This window comes from Peromyscus maniculatus, chromosome 6, assembly GCF_049852395.1.
Source record: "Peromyscus maniculatus bairdii isolate BWxNUB_F1_BW_parent chromosome 6, HU_Pman_BW_mat_3.1, whole genome shotgun sequence".
NCBI lineage: Eukaryota > Metazoa > Chordata > Mammalia > Rodentia > Cricetidae > Peromyscus > Peromyscus maniculatus.
This window is the reverse complement of record NC_134857.1, coordinates 37,534,830-37,542,957: the sequence shown is the minus strand read 5'-3', so window position 1 is coordinate 37,542,957 and position 8,128 is coordinate 37,534,830. Positions and strand designations below refer to the sequence as shown.

Sequence of the window (8,128 nt, the reverse complement as noted above, 5' to 3'; positions counted from 1 at the left end):
GCAGCACTAGGCAGAGCGGTCCCTGTACCTTGCCTGGGCAGCACAGTAGAGCTGGTCCTGATGGTGTAGATGTGGGAGAACAGACCCTGAGGGTGTGAACGCAGGAGAACTGGCCCCACCCCTCACTCATTGCTATAAATCCGTTGAGGCAATGCTGGAGAGCTCACCCTGGTGGTGAAGACAGAAAAATGGCAGGCACACCAACCCTACAGCTGCCCAGGCCCAGAACCAGGGTTATGATGTGGCCTGCCCCAACATCCACCCCATCTAAACCGTGCTGGAGTATGTGAAAGGATCTGACCCACAGACCCAAAGCTTCAGGATATCCACAACACAGGGCAACAACAGGATATCCAAGAGGAGTCCCAGTGAGGGCCCAGAATCGATAGTATAATAGAAACCAGAGGCCTTGAACCAGACCAATGACTCTGCGGTGAACACTTGCAAGTAAAGAATCATGGACAAAGGGGTTCACTGTGTGACTCACTGTGTCATACTGCAGCTCCCCTGACAAGATTTTTAATTTTTCCCTCTTTCTCCCCCCTCTTTTTTTAAATTTTGTTTTATTTGGCAGGGGGGGGGAGTATAGGGGCAGAGGGTGGATGTAAAAGGACAGGGAAATGAATGGGATTGAGATGCATGATGTAAAAGACACATGAATAAGTTAAAAACATAAAATCCTGATTTTTATTTTTTAAGACTTATTATTTGTATTCTATGTGTATGAATATTTGCCTATCTGTATATATGTGCACCCTGTGTGTGCAGGTCCCACAGAGGACAGAAGAGGAATTGGAGTTACAGATAGTTGTGAGATACCATGCAGGTGCTAGGACTTGAACACCTGAAAAAGCAGACAGTACTCTTTTTTGTTGTTGTTGTTGTTGTTGTTGTTGTTTTTTCGAGGCAGGGTTTCTCTGCGTAGTTTTGCGCCTTTCCTGGGACTCACTTGGTAGCCCAGGCTGGCCTCAAACTCACAGAGATCTGCCTGCCTCTGCCTCCCGAGTGCTGGGATTAAAGGCGTGCACCACAACCGCCCGGCAGAGCAGACAGTACTCTTAACCACTAAGTCATCATCAGCCCCTAAATCCTCATTTCTAAAAGTATTTCCTATTTGAAAGAGATTAAAATGTTAAAATAGCCAAGTATCTCACTATTTTTTTCTACTTTCGTTGCTTAGAATTCCAATGGTCATTTTCTTGTATTTTAAAGGTAGATTTAGTATATTTTCTAGCCACTTTCTGCATAAATGCCACATAACTGCCCTGGCAGGGAGCTCATGCCTTCACCACCCCCCTTGGGACTGGAAGAGGAGCATCTTAAAGGAGTGAGAAAAGGGCTGTGTCTGACTCAGAGTGGAACTCTAGTTGTTGTAGATATCTATAACTTTCTTTCCTTTTATTTAGCTAATTAGTATAATTAGTATATTGTAATTAATTTATATTTAATATAGAATTCATCATGACAAACTTTAACCCTATATTAATTTTTAAGTTCTGAATTACTCAAAGGAACCCTGAGATGTTCCTGTTTTGTTATCCTGAAACCTGTTATTATTCTATTATTATGAATTTCTGTGGAGGAGAAGAGAAAAATAGGTTAGAATTATCTCACATTCTTTCTTTATGAACCTTAAATGGAGAAGTCTGATGGTAATGCTTTCGGCTTACCTAATCAACTTTTTTCTTGTAAAACTTTAAATTTTGCACAGTTAGGCACAGCTTTTATTTGACACAAAATGAAATAAACCCAAAATGCCATTTGAGCGATCAGCTACCCATTAGCATCAGTCCCAAACCCCAGGTGAATAGTGACAGCCCCCAAGGTGGCAGGGGACAGGGCATATTCACTCCACTAAGCTTCCAGGACTTCAACAATAATTCTAGTCAAGCTACCAAATCATTTCTTGAGAACTTATTTTTCTGAGTTATTGGTGGAGTCAAAGATTATGTTGTCCTTAAATGTGTAATTTTTGTCTTTGATCATGTCTGTGAAGGTTAGCTGTCACTACAGAACCATCTGGTGGTGTCTTGGAAGGACAGTAGATATTATCATCAAGTTCATGGATAATGTAACACTTGTTTAAAAGGTAAGGTGTTAATTTTAGAATGGCAGTATAATAAGGCCAATGGGTCAAGAGTCGATAACCATGGAAAGGATAGTTTATTGTTTTCAGAGACTTAAGGGAAGGACACACAATGCTGCAGGAACCATAGAAGGAAGCCCAAGGATCAGTTTGGAGTCACAAGGAAGAAGTATGTGCAAGAACCTTACTACAGTACCCATGAATAGGAATGGGAAGGTTGGGTGAGCACTAATGTGACTGGGCTCTGGAGCAAAGACTGCCTTGTTGTCTGATACTTAGCCCTGTGGGAATTATGGCAGTGAACATTGGTCTGGAATGTGTGGAGGTGGTTGGAAACCTGAGTTCTGGATTTGTTGGTTTGTATCTGAAAGGCATATTTCTTCTCCATGTTGGAATTCCAATGGCACTCTTCATAGCTTTGTACGGCATAATATCTGATTTCAAAATGTAGTATAAAGCCATCGTAACCCAAACACCATGGTATTTACACAAAGACAGACATGTAAGCAATGGAACAGAGCTGAAGATCCAGGAATGAGCCCAAACTGTTAGGCTCCTCTGAACCTACACAGAAACACACACTGGGAAAATGACCATCTCTTTAGTAAATGGTGCTGAGCTAACTGGGTATCTGTGTGCAGAAGAATTAAGCTAAATCCAAAACTCAAAATGGACTGAAGACCTCAAACTTTAAACCACTAGAAGAAAAGATCAGGAGACCACTTTAAGCTGTAGGGATAGGCAAGAACTTTCTGAATAGGGCTCCAGTAACTCAGGAAATAAACACAATCAACAGAGTCAAGAGGGACCGTGATAAAGCTGCCAACTCTTCACCTAACACCTACATCATTTTTAAGAGTAAAAATTCCATTAACTAATGGCTAATAGGAATGAATAGGCATCTCTCAAATGATGAATCATAAATGATCAATAGATATATAAGGAAATGCTCAACACATTTAGCCACCAGGGAAATAAATACAAATAAAAACTTTCCTTAGGTTCCATCTCATCACAGTTAGAATAGTTACAGTCAAGAAAAGAACTTCTGGTCAAAGTTACGGAGGTAAAAAGTGGCAAATTCCACTGGTGGGAATGTGAATTAATCTAGATGTTATGGAAATATGTGTGGATTTTCTTTTTTTTCTAGTAGATATTTATAAAACATTCCACTCCACAATAGCAGATTATACATTATTTCTTAATTAGAGTGGAACACTTATTAAGACCATTTTCTGTGATATAAATCAAGTCTCAATGAATTTATAATAATTAGCTATAAAGTATGTTCTCTGGTCACAGTAGCATAAAATTAGACATTAATAAGTAAAATATAAGCATAAACACCAAAACGAAATAAGAAAATCATAGGTTGAAGACCAACCTAAGGAGAAGCAATTATCTCTAGTGAACAAAAGTGTAAACACATCGGCTCAACCCATACTTAGGATAAATAGGAGTCAGCAAGTCTGACTAACTTGCCTTTTTTCCTCCCAATTTAGCTTTTTTAAAATTGACTCTTTGTGGATTTCACATCATGCAGCTTGATTCCATTCATCTCCCCGTCCCTTCCCATCTGCCCTCTGCCCTTGCAACCTCCCCCCAGGATAAAACAAAACAATATTTAAAAGAAAATAGAGGGGGGGGGAGAAAAAATGTGTCGTGGAAACTGTAATGTGAAGTATACCCTTTAGTCCATCTTACAGGCGTTCATTGCCAAGAGCCGTTGGTCTGGTTCGAGGCCTCTGGTTTCTGCTATACTATAGATACTGGGTTCTCACTGGTACTCCTCTTGGATAGCCTGTTGTCCTGTGTCATGGAGATCCTGAAACTTCGGGTATGCAGGGCCAGCCCCTTCACATGCTCCAGCAGATCACAGATGGGATGGACATTGGGGTGGATCAACTCATAGCCGTGGTTCTAGGCCTGGGTGGTTGCTGGGTTGGTCAGCCCACCAGCTCTCCCTCATTCTCAACACCAAGGTGAGCTCCCCAGCACCTCTCTGGCTAGCTCACCCTATGCAGTAAACAGCAAGGGGAGGGGTGATTCTCCTGTTCTCCTGCCCTGGGTGTGGCTCACCTGCACCCTGGCCAACAGAGTCAGCACTACTGTGCTGCAGCCAGTGAGGGGTAGGACCTGCAGCCAGTGAGGGGTGGGACCAGTTCTCCCTAGTGTTGCAGCCAGTGAGGGGCAGGTCAGACTCTGTGCAGCCTTATCCTCTAAGCCTTCAGTGGTAACAGGAGCCATAGACAACAGCACAGACCACGGTCAGCCATGGGTGTAGACATGGCCCTTGGCAGCAGCTCAGGCCCAGATATCACTGTGGCCCTGGTGGCAAGCAGGGCACCGACCCTATCCCACTCCTCGCGGCCTTCACCTCTTTGGATCTGCCTCTCTCCATAGGACATGAACCATTCTGTCTTTCTCTCTCTCTCCCATACCCCACTATGTATTTGCTCAGCATAATAGAGCTGGTCCACCCAGCCAGGGCCGTGTGGTGCCGGGCGGGCCCATGTTTTCTTCTTCTGCCTGGGGTGAAGAGCCCCAGACCAGCATGTGGCTCTTTCTTTGTCCATATGGAGTTTCTTTTAAAAATTAAGAATAGAGTTCCCTTAGACTAGCCACACTGCCTCTCGGTATATACACAACAGTCAAAGGCAGAATACTATAGTAGCATCTGCACAGTGGTGTATATTACAGAACTATTCACAATAACCAAACTACAGAATTATCTGAGATGCTAATCAATGGATGAGCAATAAAGAAAATGTGATATGTGTGGGAGCCAGCTCCCATCTTTTAAAGGCTTCCTATGAGGAGGAGAGAGGGATAAGAAACTTTTAGATAGAAAGATAGCAAAGAGGAGAAAGACAGAAACACAGGACAGCTTCGGGAGGTCCTGGATCAAATCACAATGGCCTCTTTTGCCCCTTGAAAGGGCTTTTTATAACAATGCCAAGGGGCAGGGCAAGAGACCTCCCCCTTGCTAGATCAAAGCACACTGCATAGCCAAGTGTAGACCCTTCCAAACACCTGGAAACCATGCCCGTGGTCAAATCATCTCCTTATGCGGCCCTGCTGGGTAAAGCAAGCTCAGATTCTCTGACCCTGAGTCATTTAGGCCTCCATAGATACGTATGCTAATGAATATCAACACAGCTCTTGACACAAAGGGAATAAGAGATAGTATTTTTTTCTGAGCCAAATATAAATGGCCAAAGTTTGGGAGCACAGACTGAGTTTGACTTAAATGACATACTCCAATGTCTGTGTGGTTTCAGAAGCTTTTTAGACTTGTAGAACTAAGTAATAAATAAATAAGTAAATGCATTTACTAACTACATTGGTGGAGGCATTAAAGAGATGGGTTACTGTGAAGCAGGGAAAACTCTATAACTGGTTCCATATGCTTTCTGGGGCCATTCTAAGCTCTTGGGCAATTAGAGACTACAGGTCTGCTGAGAATACAATCCGAAGTGTTTACCCAATACTCAAGTAAGTGTTAGGTTAGACATAGAGTTCCTTGTTGATGTTTGTTTTTTTTTTTTGGAGGGGGGTCACATCAGCAGAAACCAAACTGGAACACCTGAATCCAAACATCAACTTGATAGAGCAGAGATCAGAATGGTAGTTGTTGGTCTGCCAGAGCATTGCGGTGATTGTGGTGATGCTGGTCAGACAGAGCGAGTTTTGATTTAAACAAGAAGGGTCAGCTGAAGGGCTTAGATGCACCATACTTGAGAACAGTTAATAAGAACATATTATATCTCCCCGAATCACTGGAGTGGACATCAAATGTTCTCACCATTTCACTGCAAGAGTTAAGCATGAGAGAAAGGACTATCCAAAAAAGAGGAATAATAAATCTTCAGGGTTAAAAATATACCCATTGGAACGAAAACTCAGATGGGCCTTTGAATAAAGGTTATTTTGTATAACAATGTGACAATAATTATACTGCAGTCTATTTCCATTCTCACTCAGTTCTCAAAACTCTGCAAACATTCTACAAAAGCAAGAAAATACCCAGTGGATTCTGTCATTGATCAAAATATTGATAGTTTCTATTATCCCCGGTGTTCTCCTGCCTCCTGTAAACTAAATGGCAATTTTCAGATTTTATGTCTGAGTCCACAAAAAACTTAGTCTTTTTTCTATCCTCTGCCTGCATTTCATCCATATGAATATTCTTTATTTATACTTTCACTTTCCTCTTGGATCTATACACAGTGGCAAAGAAAAATCCATGGAACCCATTTTAAAGAGAGAGGCCATGCTTACAGCTCTGGAGGCACAAGCATTTCCCTTTGTACAGCTCATCTTCTCCTCACCCAGATCAGTCAGCAATGCCATGGGAAGGTAAACGCTGCTTTCTCATCAACATCCTAACACAGAAGGCAAAACATGGTTTCAAAAGGTTGTCTACATTTTCCCTCTGATTTTTTTAAGATTTAATTCTGATTAAGGAATAAAATAGAACTGAACACATCAGAAACTACATTTCACTGGGCACAATCTTTTCAGAGAAGCCTTGGTACACTATTTTTGAGTCAGTCCTTATTATCTGAATTTTCAAAATGGTCACACTTATTTGTCTTGTTTTAATGTGGAAACTACGTTAAGATTCCTCAGGTTAAGATCCCCAGGTTAGCGTTTCTGTTTCCAAATTTAAAAAGTGGAATGGCCTAGGATTTACTGTAAAGAAAAATAATAAGCCTGGCGGTGGTGGTGGCGGCGGCGGCGGCGGCGGCGGCGGCGGCGGCGGCGGCGGCGGCACACGCCTTTAATCCCAGCACTTGGAAGGCAGAGACAGGTGGATCTCTGTGAGTTCGAGGCCAGTCTGGTCTCCAAAGTGAGTTCCAGGAAAGGCGCAAAGCTACACAGAGAAACCCCATCTCGAAAAACCAAAAAAAAAAAAAAAAAAAAAAAAGAAAGAAAAAGAAAAACAATAAAAGCAGGTCCGCAATAAACAAGCAAGTGCAAAATGAAGATTCAAACTCAGCTAAAATCTGTTATGATTCAAAAATACTTGGTTTGCACTCTTGAGTTTAAAAAACTCTACCTGCCTATCTCTAGACAGTCCTTGATGCAGATTCAGAGGAAGGAGAGAAAGGTGTTCAAAGACATTTTCCTAAGTCCTGCTACACTGAAAAACATTCTTTCTACAACCCTGGGTGCAGCCCCTAGAGCTGATCTCACAGGCTGCAATAGGTTTACACTCCACATTTAAAAAATTCTACCCAATTAATTATCTCTAGGCAGCCCTTAATTCTGACTCAGAAGGGAGGAAAGTGTCCAGTGAAAAACTGTGAAAAAGAAAAGGAAAAAGCAGGAGAGGATTAAAACAGGCTAGGGTTAAAATTTGGAGGTGAGCAGGGCGGTGGTGACACACACCTTTAATCCCAGCACTTGGGAGGCAGAGGCAGGCGGATCTCTGTGAGTTTGAGGCCAGCCTGGGCTACAGAGTGAGTTCCAGGACAGGCACAAAGCTACACAGAGAAACCCTGTCTCAAAAAACCAAATTTGGAGGTGAAGTGACTGGGTGTCAAGGAAGATGTCCCAGCATCATTAGTCGTTACAGACTCACTCGGACAGTTCTAGGCTTGCTGCTCGGGCAGATCTCCAGGGTTGAAGAAGCCACATTGTTCCACACAAAGGCCGGGTGCTCTGCCGGGGCTTTCCATCATCTCTCCAGCGCCAGGCTGTGCAGGTGTGTAAAGCCCTTACATAAATGTCTGGCCACTGAGCTGTTCTCCAAGACAGTGGAGGGGGAAGAGCCGTTCATCTAGGGGAACTCTTCATGCCTGCACATATTTCAATACCAAATTCATTTCCAGTTTTTTTTTTTTATGCCAGGATGGATTACATTTCAGTCATATCTATAAATTTCCTGAGGAGGCTGGGAATTATAGTGGCTTAGATTCCTTTAAAATGACTAAGGGCAGAAACAGCTTGAAGAAAAAGGTAGAAGGTTGTAGAAAAGGGGTGACTGATTGCCGCAGTTCGCCATGAGGCTCCCACTTGGTCTCTTGGTCTCTTATG

General features: G+C 42.6%; 1 long non-coding RNA gene across 1 annotated transcript; it reads left to right on the top strand.

Moving 5' to 3' along the window:
* Positions 1-1,345: 1,345 nt before the first annotated feature.
* LOC143273731 (uncharacterized) lies at positions 1,346-6,586 on the top strand. Its single transcript, XR_013051919.1, has 2 exons — positions 1,346-2,089; positions 6,317-6,586. It is a non-coding gene; the product is annotated as an uncharacterized LOC143273731 (long non-coding RNA).
* Positions 6,587-8,128: the final 1,542 nt, after the last annotated feature.